This window comes from Myotis lucifugus, unplaced genomic scaffold (assembly GCF_000147115.1).
Source record: "Myotis lucifugus unplaced genomic scaffold, Myoluc2.0 scaffold_505, whole genome shotgun sequence".
Lineage (NCBI taxonomy): Eukaryota > Metazoa > Chordata > Mammalia > Chiroptera > Vespertilionidae > Myotis > Myotis lucifugus.
Window position 1 is genome coordinate 581,791 of NW_005871553.1, and position 11,888 is coordinate 593,678.

At 51.7% G+C, this 11,888-nt stretch overlaps 1 protein-coding gene across 1 annotated transcript in view; it reads right to left on the reverse strand.

Annotated features, from left to right (window-relative positions):
• The window catches only part of LOC102425298 (synaptotagmin-like protein 3), a 29,529-nt gene extending 18,278 nt beyond the window's left edge, over positions 1–11,251 (reverse strand). Inside the window, exon 1 of the mRNA XM_006103767.3 lies at positions 11,189–11,251. The gene's annotated coding sequence lies outside the window, so the exon portion shown is untranslated. The remainder of the gene's footprint in view (positions 1–11,188) is intronic.
• Between the last annotated feature and the right edge of the window lie 637 nt (positions 11,252–11,888).

Consider the following 11,888-nt stretch of genomic DNA (forward strand, 5'->3'; position numbering starts at 1 on the left):
GCTCCTCTATTTTCGCTGGTTACGCATGAAGCAGAGTGGTCCACAGTCCCAGCCAGTGTGCTCTCGTTGGGTGTGGGTTTTTTGAGATGTACGTGCACCGTTGGTGCCCGTCTTAGTGAAGTGAGTGCTAGATGCACGCAGGTGTGAGTGCTCGGTGGGTGAGGGTGCTTGGTGTGAGTGGTGCCTTAATCATGCAAGTGTGGGTGCTCCGTGGGTGTGGGGAGTGGGTTCCTGGTGCATGCAGGTGTGGGTGCTCGGTGGGTGTGGGCGCTCGGTGGGTGTGGGAGTGGGTGCCTGGTCCATGCAGGTGTGGGTGCTCGGTGGGTGTGGGAGTGGGTGCCTGATGCATGCAGGTGTGGGTGCTCGGTGGGTGTGGGTGCTTGGTGTGAGTGGGTGCCTGATGCATGCAGGTGTGGGTGCTCGGTGGGTGTGGGAGTGGGTGCCTGGTGCATGCAGGTGTGGGTGCTCGGTGGGTGTGGGTGCTCGGTGGGTGTGGGAGTGGGTGCCTGGTCCATGCAGGTGTGGGTGCTCGGTGGGTGCGGGAGTGGGTGCCTGATGCATGCAGGTGTGGGTGCTCGGTGCGTGCAGGAGTGGGTGCCTAAATGTCTGGAGTGGAGAGGGCACTGTCCTCCTGAGGGACAGGTATCCTCTTTACTCAGCTTCTCTCTGAGTTTTGACACCACATTAAAGGAAGGAGCGTGATTGAGATGATTGAGAGGTTGTTGACAAGGTAACAATGACTTCTACGAAATACCGCCTGACATTTCATTGGCTTAAAGATTGTACCCAAGTAACCTGCTCCTTTAACCTCATGCCCACTCCACGCAGAGGGGATGCCAACCCGGCAGAACGCATGTGTCATAGGGGTTGACAGTGGAGCAGGCACAAGGTGACCAGCCTGAAGCCAAGGGTTAATTCTGCCTCCAAAACTAAAGAGGGAAGAAGAAAAAGGAAGAGAAAACAACAGAAAAGAGATCACTTCCCTCTGCAAGTTTCATTCATCTGTCCATCTATGCATCCATCTGTCCATCCATCCATCCGCCCGTCTATGCATCCATCCGTCTATCCATCCATCTATATATATATCTGTCCATCCATCCATCCATCCATCCATCCATCCATCCATCTGTCCATGCACCCATTCATCCATCCACCCATGCACACATCTGTCCCTGCATCCATCCATGCATCCATCCATCCATCCATCCATCCAGTAAATATGTCCTGAGCGCAGTGCTGTTCAAAGATCTTTGGAGAATTTAAAATCTCAAGGAGAAAGTAGAGCAGGATTTGAAGGTCATTCCAGCATCTCGGTTTGAAATAAAAGAATGTGCATATTTTCTCTCCCCAGAGTGTGTATCCTTCTCTATGTAGATATAGTTACTCCCTTGCGTTCACAGGATAATAATAATGAAAATAATCAAGACCATACATCTCCATGGCACGTCAGTTTCCAAGTACGGCATAGGCATGTTTTCGTTAATTTCTCACACCGGTCATGGAGGCAAGTCAGATGAGTATCATTACTTCCACCTTTCAGGGGGGAACCCAGGGAGCTCCCCCAAAATCACAGGGTTCATTTGTTTGGACAGAAAGGGCCCCGGTCTACATTAGCCCCTGCCAACAATCAGAGACACACACACACATTTCCAGAGGCACCCACTCTCGCATTCCTGTGAGTCACCTGCATTTCCCCTTCGACCCCGAAGGCCCTCAGACACACGGAGCCTCCACAGACCCCACATCCATGGGGCCGAGCACAGTGAGGGGAGAGAGGCCACGAAAAGACAAAAGGAAAGAGATGGGGACAGGAGTGCAGGTGAGGACATGGGGGTGCAGGTGAGGGTGTGGGGTGCAGGCAAGGACATGGGGTGGGTGAGGACGTGGGGTGCAGGTGAGGACATGGGGTTCAGGAGAGGGTGTGGGGTGAAGGTGAGGACATGGGGTGCAGGCGAGGACATGGGGTACAGGAGAGGGCCTGGGGTGAAGGTGAGGATGTGGGGTAGAAGCAGATGAGTCAGTTGTTAATGCAGATGGTCCAGGGTCCCCAAAGCCTGGTGGTGGCACAGACACTGGGCAGAGCCAAGCACTTCCCGACCCCCAATCAGCCCTCCATCATCGGCCTCATTCATGACCATTCCAGCCACAGCTGCTCCCTCTGCCCTGGGGTTCTCCACCCACCCTCCCAGCCCCCCTCTCTCCCTCTGCGTCCCCCACCCTCCTCCTCGGGGAGCCCACAGAGCAGACACATACCCTGCCAGGGCTGCCACTGCACCAGCTCTCACTGAGCAGAGGTGGGGTGGGAGGAACCACGGAAATTTTGCTGCTGAGGAAAAATACAGGGATAAGAAATGGGTTATAAATGATGCAAGAATCAGTCTTACAAACACAAGATTCCTCCTCCTCCTCTAACTGAAGTTCTCTATCTTTGGGGCTTTTTTGTGTGTTTTTAACTTCCTCACGTTTAGCAGAGCCCCACTTGGATGTGCTGCTGGGCGCAGGGCATGAAGTCCGGGATCTGAATGTGGAACAGCAGGTGCGGACTAGTGTCTGCGTGCTCGTCACCTGCGCGACCTGCAACAGCTGGGAGCTCAGGGCCCGGCGGGCGGCCTGGCGGCTCTGAATCCAGAAGCCACACGCGTGTTCCTTATGGCATGGTCCCTCTGGAAACCACACGGGCAGAAGCACCAGAAATGTCATGGATGTAAAAATCCACCACGAGAAAAATCAGAAACTTGTGTGACAAGCATTGGGGGGGGGAGGGGGGAATGGGGGCGTGACAAGCGAAAAAGTCCTGAGATTGGAAAATCTCATCGTGGCCAAAACATAGCTGCTGGTGGGAGCTTCCGGCGACACTTCGGTGGGCGCCGGGGAACCAGGCGTGCGCCTGCCGGCATCCAGGCTGCCGCTGTTCGGAATTTTGTGTAAAGAAGTTAACATCTGCCCGGCTGGCGTGGCTCAGTGGTTGAGTATTGGCCTACGAACCAGGTCACAGTTTGATTCCTGGTCAGGGCACATGCCCGGGTTGCAGGCTTTGATCCCCAGTAGGGGGCGTGCAAGGGGCAGATGATCAATGATTCTCTTTCAACATTGATGTTTCTGTCTCTTCCTCTCCCTTCCTCTCTGAAATCAATAAAATATATTTTCTTTAAAAAGAAGTTCTCCTCACTCAGGCCATTATTCACGTCCACCAATGTTTATTCGAAGATATTGGCGGCATGAATGATTCATAAAAGCAAAGACTCGGTTTAGAATTTCATTGAACGTGCCATCAAAAATAATACTTTTTGTTTCCTTAGGACATTTCAGGAGAATTTAAGAAACAAAACAGAACATTTGGTGAGAAAACACCATGCTAGTGTCTAGAAGGCTTTTCATAAGAATCTGGAAATATTTCTGAATCTTTTCCAGGTACTTTATCATTAAAAAAAAAAGTTACATTCCAAAGCAGTGACCTCTGAAAGTGCAGAGACCTCAGCTCCCAGCGGGTCTGTTCCAGGGCGGCCTGTCTGTCTACGACACTCACCTCAGTCTCTGATAAGATTGCAGGAGCTTAGCCCCGGCGGTCTCGGGCCTGCCTGGAGAGATACCAGCAAAGGTCCGTGTTAGTGAGGGTATAACTCAGACGATGCAAATGCAAGAAGTAATAAAGTGACTATTTTTCTAATGTCACATCTTACAATGAAAATGTAAGATTTGGAGGGATAGCAATGCTCTGAAATTAGATTGTGGTGATGGCTGCATAACTATAAATTTACTTTAAAATCATTAGATTACGCACTTAAAAGAGATGAAATTTATGCTATCTAACATATATTCCAGTAAAGCTATTGTTACACACACACACTCACACACACACACAAAGAGACCATAATAATTGCTGGGAATGGCTGCTTTTATTAAAAGTTGATATTGGATTCGATTTTCTAAATCTGGAGAATTTGAAAAATAGTTCAGGCTTCCAAGCTTCTATTTTGTTCTCTGGAAATATTTTATAATTGAATGACTATATTCCCTTTAAATGTTCCTTGTTGTGGAGCTTAAATTAATCTTTTAAAAAATGTAATCTCCTTATTTCTAGCTATAGAGGCGAATAATTTCCTAAACAAGAGCATCTAACACAGAGCTCTTTTTGTTCCAAGGAAAGGGGATTTATGAAGTATTAAGACCCCAAGATAGAGCTTCGCGTGGTCAGAGTTCTGTGAACACAGTGTTCCCTGGCCCAGTGTGTGGAGGGAGCCCGGGAGGCAGCCCAACACCAGCAGAGCCACCCGCCTGCCGTCCAGGGGTCTGTCCAGCTCCCGTCCTGAGCGTTCGGGAGGTTTGACCCCAAAGAACGGCACGTATTCAAATCCTCCCCGTAAGACAGGAGGAAGGGCAGGTGGTGAGAGAAGCAGGGTGGGCAAGGAGGCCTTTGGGAGGGGGCCAGACAGCGTCTGACAGTCAGTCAGCTGCCCCCTGACCCCCAGCCGACCCTGAACTGTGCGGCCCTGGGCAGGGTCCTCCACTGGGCGGGCCTCAGGGAGGCGCAGGCCCTGCCAGCATCTCAGATGCGGAGCCCCCGGCCGCGCACATTTTCCGGGGGTTCGTGGTGCTTACCAGATTCTAATGGAAGTCTGCGCGCCCTCCCCCATGAAGACACACGCCCTGAGACAGAAACGAGCTAGCAAGGCCAGCCTGCAAGGGCGAGGCCACATCCGCAGGAGCCACCGAGAGGAAAGGTTCCCGCCGGCGGCGTCACGGCGGCTGTGACAGCAGAGAGCAAATGGGCAGGAGGGAGAAAAACAGCAACGTGGCTCTCCAGCCTGGCCCACAAAGCCCAGATCCCAGGCACAGCGCGGAGCCCTCCCGCGGTCGGGCTGTCACCTGCACTGCGGCTGCTCTGCCTCATCCTCTGGACCCTGGATTGTTTGTTGCAACAGCATCCCAGGGGCACAGCCACCAGAGTTACAGTCCGTCCCCCCAGATGCGATGCTATCACTCTACCACCTAACGCCCCTCAGTGGCTCCCTATTGCCTCCTCCTGAAGTCCAAGGCCTGCACAGCATTCCTGGGCCTCCGCACCCGTCCGGCCTCACCTCTCTGCCTGCTTGCCAACACCCTGCAGGCCTTGTCTTTCTGCTCCAGCAACAGAATCGCTTCTGACTGCCCTACCTACCCCGGCCTTGCCTACTCACTCCTACCTACCCCCACTTCATCTCGTATTAATTGCCCAGGCATTTCTACCGCAGGCCCATATCATAGCTTCCTCTCCCTCTGCCACATTTCTAATTACTCAACCTGAGGTCAACACTGGCCTGGAAACAGCTCTCTGCTGCCCCCTGCTGGCTATTGCACCCTTGGCCTATGAGTTGGGTGCAAGCTTTCTTTTTTATTTTTTTAATCTATTTTTATTTTTTTTAATACAAATTTTTTTATTGATTTTGAGAGACGAAGGGAAAGGGAAAGAGAGATAGAAGCATCAATGATGAGAGAGAATCATTGATCGTCTGCCTCCTGCACGCCCCCTACTGGGGATTGAGCCCACAACCCGGGCATGTGCCCTTGACCAATATCGAACCCCAGACCCTTCAGTCTGCAGGCCGACGCTCTAACCACCTAGCACCCTGGCTAGGGTGGGTGCACCCTTTCTGTAAAGGTCAACTAGTAAACATTTTAGGTTCCCTGCCATGTAGGGTCTCTGTTCCAAGTACTCAACTGCCCTGTGACAGCAGTCAGACAAGATGAAAGAGTGGTGTGTCTGGGATCTGACAAAACTGGACATTGAAACTGAGTTTCACATACTTTCTATGTCACGAATATTCTTTTGACTTTCTGACCATTTAAAAATGTGAAACCCATTTTTAGCTTAGCTCACAGGACATACAGCAGGCAGAGGGCCCGGTTGGGCTGACAGGTCCTAGTGTGCCGTGTCCCTGCTGCCCCAGGTGTGGGCCGGGGTCTCCCCAGCTCCAGGGGGCCAGGGTCTCCCCAGCTCCAGGGGGTGCTCCTCGGCAATGCAGAGCCCCAAGCCCTGCCCTGCAGAATCGGAACCTGGTGCTGCCCAGGAGCTCTGTCCGATTTGCCATTTATTTTCAGTTTCTTTCTCTTCTATTCCTCAGATGTTTCTTACACACCATTTCCTTAAAAAGCACTAAATGTTTACTTTTTGTTAAAGGAGATATCGCACAGCCATGACTCACAGCCGATGCCTTCCCACAGCGCGAGCATCAGTGAGAGGTGGACAGTCCTGTTGGCAGAAAGTCTCTCTCATCTGCGCCTGCTGACACCTGCAACCCGGGCAGGTGCCCTGACCGGGAATCGAACCGCGACCTCCTGGTTCATAGGTCGATGCTCAACCACTGAGCCACGGCAGTGGGGCAATATTGTCATTTTTCTGCTTTAAAGCTCAAATATGAAGCAATAAAAACGCCCTGGCTGTAAAATACGCGCATTTACAGCACGGAGCCAGAAGAGGGCGCTATCTCTATATGCTTAGCAAGTACCAAGGGGATTAGAATAAATGTCTTGTTTCAGGTTTCTGGGTAGCAGTGATGTAGAAAATGACCATCGTACCTGTGCATTAGCTTTGCTACTTTCCCGGTGGCTCTCAAACTTGAAGTGCGTGAAAACAATTACTTGGGAACTTGGGAAATACACACCCTTGGGCCCCACCGGTCCCACCGAGTCAGGAACTTTGAGGTGAAAATAGTTCAGAGCTGACCCCGGAGCCAGGGTCCCAGAAGCCCCAGGAAACACCTTCTGTGCAGATTGCCAGGTGCCTGGCGGCGGAGGGGTGGAGGGGCGGAGGGGACAATACCGGGGTGCAGGCCAGCACCTACGTTCCCACCTTTTTCACGCACCACAGAGAAACCATGACAATGGCATTTAAGGAACTGTTTAAAGACAACACTAAATATTGAATTATAAAATCTTAGAGGGGGAAAAACAGTCTCTAATCAGAAAAGAAATGAAGGAAAGGAGAATGTTTAAATGCTTTATGTACCATCTCCCTGCAAAAGAAGGAATTGGGGCTCAGTTTTCCTGTTTCCGAATCTTTTTAATGGTTAGCATAACAAGCTGCCACAATTCATCTCATTCTTCTTCTTTGGATTATTACTTATACCTTGCCTACTTTCAAGGACATTTTTGGAGCAATTATTGTAAATGGCACATATCCAATTAGATCATTAAAACAGAGGTAAGTAAAAGCATCTGGCATGATGATGGAATTACTCCAACTGGACTTTAAATTTGGCTCTAGGTTTCTGGGTGCCATAAAAGAAAAGAACCCTGACTTTTCAGTTTTAGGTGCCTACTAGGTGCTAATTCTGACAATGGAAGCTACCACACAGAACATCACATTTTATCTCCAAACAACCTATCCTTACTTTTCCATTCACGTACTCATTTGCTCACAGCTCCTACCCTCCAAGAACTGAAAACCTGGTTAGGACAGAGGACCAAGAGTTGCAGGCGGCGAGGGCAGCATTAGTGTGGTGTCCACGGGACTGAGACCCTGGGAGCTCAGGGCTCATCGGTGCTGATGAGTGGCCCTGGGTTAGAAGCCAGCGGGAAAGGGGCTGACCACATAACAAACGCTACTGGGAACACTGGTGATGGGCAGAAAAAATCAGATCAGGCCCCTGATGCCTGGTGAAGACTTAAATGTAAATGAGCTCATAACAATGAGGAGAGAAGTGTGGCCACCGTGTCGATGACAGGATCAGGAAGAAGTCTCTACGCATAAAAGCAAAGAAAGAACTTCTACAGGAAAAGGTGGAATTGAACACAAACAAGAAAAGCTTCTGCATGTCAGCAAAGGTGCGCGGTGCAGCATACACGACTGCAAAGGACTGAGAGCCTCAACATCTACCGAGAGTCAGAGCAGCGGAAATGGTCCGTCGCAATAATTAGGTGATTCCAACTGAAATAACAGGGGAGCATCGGGGCCACCAGAGTGGTTTCACTGTGTTGACAGTTGTTTGCTTTTAAGGGTAATTCCTGCTGGTGACAGAGGTGCACGCGTTCCGAGGTGGTGTTCCTAACACCTTCTTCCCTTCTGTTTCTAGAACTCTCCAGAGATGTGCCGAAGACCGCTCTCCAGGGGTGTTCACTGCACTTTACTGTTACTTTAATAATATGACAAACTCCCAAAAATGTAACAGCAAAACTGGAAACTCCCTAGCTATCCAACAACAGTGATGACGATATTATGTGAAGAGATATCAGAATACGTCTGTATAGATCATTTGATCCCAATTATATGAATATATTAGTTTGGCTCATATAAAATTTCCTTTATCCATAGTTTTTACCTAAAAATGTACATACATACTCACCAATGTAGATGCATATATTCACCAAAGAACAGAAATGATATCTACCAAAATGTCAACAATAATTCTCAGGGTGAAGTCACTGTATTTTCAATGTTACTGTTTATGCTTTTCTCCATTTGTCCATTTTAAAAATGAATCCGTATTACCTTTACATTCAGAACAAAATCACAAATGTAATTTGAAATTGTGTCTCCAGGGACAGGACTTAAGAGGGTGGCTCACGCGCTGCCGGGGGTGCCCGGGCACACCCTGCCCAGAGGGGAACTTGGAAAACATCAAAGCCTTTCAACCAGTCATTCTTCTAAGGAGCCACCGACGGACACAGGCAGAGATGCCGCCGTCCACCACAGAGTCATCTGTGACGTGAAAGTCCGAGCACGGCCGCTCGCTGACCAGAGGGGCCCGGCTGAACAGTGGGAGCGCATCCCAGCCGTCAACATACGTTGGGAGAAGTCTCAGTAGCACAGGGACGTGCTTACGCTAAATTAAATTATAGAGCAAGATGGAAACCTACAGATGGTCACACGTGGTGACTCTTGCCTCCCGCCCTGCAGAGAGCTGGCCTGTGAACCTTGGGATGGGGCAGCAATGACGGGGTGAGCTCCGAAGCGAAGCCACGTCGACAGAGACAGACACAGTAGGAGAGAGGCTCCAGGGGCTTTGGGGAGGGGCTGGGGGACAGGAGTTACTGCTGAATGGGCACGAGAGTGTCGGTGTGGGAGGATGGAAAGTTCTGGAGATGGATGGCGGTGATGGTTGCACAGCAGTGTGACTGCACTTAATGTCACTGAACCGTACGCCTAACCATGGTTAAAATGGTACGTTTAATGTTGCATGTGCTCCACCACAATAAAAACCGTTGTTAAGGTGCCGCGGTGCTCTGTCTTCGTCTCTCTAGGACAGTGATGGCGAACCTATGACACGCGTGTCAGAGGTGACACTCGAACTCATTTTTTTGGTTGATTTTTCTTTGTTAAATGGCATTTAAATGTATAAAATAAATATCAAAAATATAAGTCTTTGTTTTACTATGGTTGCACATATCAAAACATTTCTCTATGTGACACGGCACCAGAGTTAAGTTAGGGTTTTTCAAAATGCTGACACACCGAGCGCAAAAGGTTCGCCGTCACTGCACTAGGATCACCAGCTGGAAGCCGGCGCCTGGCCGCGGGGGGTCGGCAACCCCGTGGAGGGGTCCAGGCGGGAGGAGCCCGGTGCCTGCCAGCCGCACTGGCCGGCAGGTGCGAGCCTGAGCCCCGAGAAAGCCGCCCCTGCAGCCCAGGAGTGTGAAAGAATAATGCTATTTAAGTCACCGCGTGCTCCCGGCAAAAGACCAGGGGCGCACAGAAGGGAGCCCGGGTTTGAGCGTCTGACGCCCTCCGTGGTGTGAACCCGCACCGTGCTTTCTGCCTCTGCGGAGGGTGCGGGGCTGAGAAGGGCCGCGTTCACACCTTTACAACCACAGCACGAGCTGCTGGGCAGATGCACGGCTTTCCAGCTGCCCCTGCTCTGCGGGTGACGCTCGGGTGGGGCGAGCGCCCGCGTCCAAGGCCAGAACTCCAGGGGGGACACCGCAGCCGTCTCAGGGTGTGTGCCTCGCCCCCGGCCTCCGCCCGTAAACAGGCCGGCAGGACATCGGGGGCCACAGGCTCCTGGCCCGAGAGCAGTTAAAGGAAAGTGCTGACAAGGCGTTGGGCCAGGAGAGAGGAGGCAGCGGGGAAGGGTTGAGAACCCTGGGCTAGAGGGACTCACACTGGCCGGTCAGCTTCTCGAGCTCCCGTTAGAGGTGTACCCCGCCCGATCCTACACGCTCGGCAAAAGCACCCTGGGGTCTTGATAAGAAGAGTCGGGAGTGGAACCCAGGGGAGAACGTCACGCACGGAAACAAGCTGTGAGCAGGGCCTTTGATCAGAGCTGAGCGTGGCCGCCCAGCGTGCGGCCTTTACCTGACGACGCACTGTGGTTGATGCTAAACTGCCTATTTCTCCACCTCAAACCATCACTTTTCCAGGAAAAAGTAAAAAGTGTTTCCAGCACCCCGTTCCCACTGGGCCAGTGAGGCTCCGCTGTGACACAGTGCGGGGGCGGGGAGGGGGAGCCACCATCGCTCAGCACTGCGTACGTGCGGGTGTGATGCCGGGGCCCGCGGGCCCCCTGTAGGTACTCTCCTATCTGCCCCGCTCCCACCCTCCGGCGCGGCGCCCCCATAACCACGGCACCGCCAGCTCTCACCACGGGTTCGGGTCCCGGCTGCTGATCACACCGTCACGTCGACTTTGGGACTGTTTTATAAGACATGCCTGGTCTACAAGACACAGACCAACTGCTCCCTCCCACCCCCACGGTCATGACAGGTGACTTCATAACATCAGCGTCTGCTCAGTTCTAGCCCCACCCACACTGTGCTCTTCAGCAATTCACGCAATCGTGTCGATCGAGGTTTTGTATCCTGAACGAGGTTTTGTGCTCGGGCTGCGAGGGGCTAACGGGACAGGTTCTGGTGTGGAGAGAGAAAAGTGCGCACATATGGACCCGATCGAAGGCGCTTCCAGCGATTCTGGGGGACACGTGCGGAGGAGGGAGACCTGGCTCCCAGGAGCTGGGCGTCGGGGAGACTTCGGGGACACGGGGTAGAGAGGCAAACACCGCGACCCAAGGTGGGCACATGGGGGGGGGGTTAATCGGGTCTCCCTCTCCCATACCCTAAACCCCTTTAACCTGGCCCCCCCATTTTTTAGGGGGGGGGGGGGGGGGTGATGTCACCTCGCCCTGTGGAGTTGTTTCCATTCAAAAGCTTTAAACCCAATATTTTAAAACGAGGAATTTATCATTTTCAATTTAGTAAAGATTTTGAGCGCATTTACCTTCAGTTGGAAATTTCTTGGCCCGTTCCTCAAAGAACCATTCTCCGGATTTTATCCTCACGTTTCTGAAAAGCAAGCAGACAGGAGCGTCGGCTGGGAAGCGGCCTCTCACAGGGAGGTGGGAGTGTCACGAAGTATTAGTCTGGCCAAGGACCTCGGGGTTCAAACGTGCGGCCCAGCCCCTGACCCTGCCGCTCTCCCAGAGCTCAGCGTGTGACCAGCGGCATCGGGGTGGGGAGTCTCTGCGTGGGCGTGTTTTACCGTCTGTGTAATATGTACATGTAACACATACACCTCAACCTGTGCATGGGCCCAACGCATGGTAAGTACTTCATGTTTTCTGAATAAATGTACAAGGGGAAACAAAATTGCCATCAAAACAATCAATTTGATCGAGTATACAGATGTATTATAAAGCTATACATCTGAAATTTATATACTAGTAATATATTGACCAACGTTGCCCCAAAATAATTTTAAAAAATCAAGGAGCCCTGGCCAGTATTGTTTGGTGGTTAGAACACTGGCCTGCACGCCGAAGGGTCACGGGTTTGATTCCTGGTCAAGGGCACGTGCCTGGGTTGCAGGTTTGATCCCTGGTCCCCCGTTGGGGTGCATGTGAGAGGCAACCAATCTATGTGTCTCTCTCACATCGATATTTCTCTCCCCCCCATCTCCTTCCCTCCCTTCCACTCTCTCT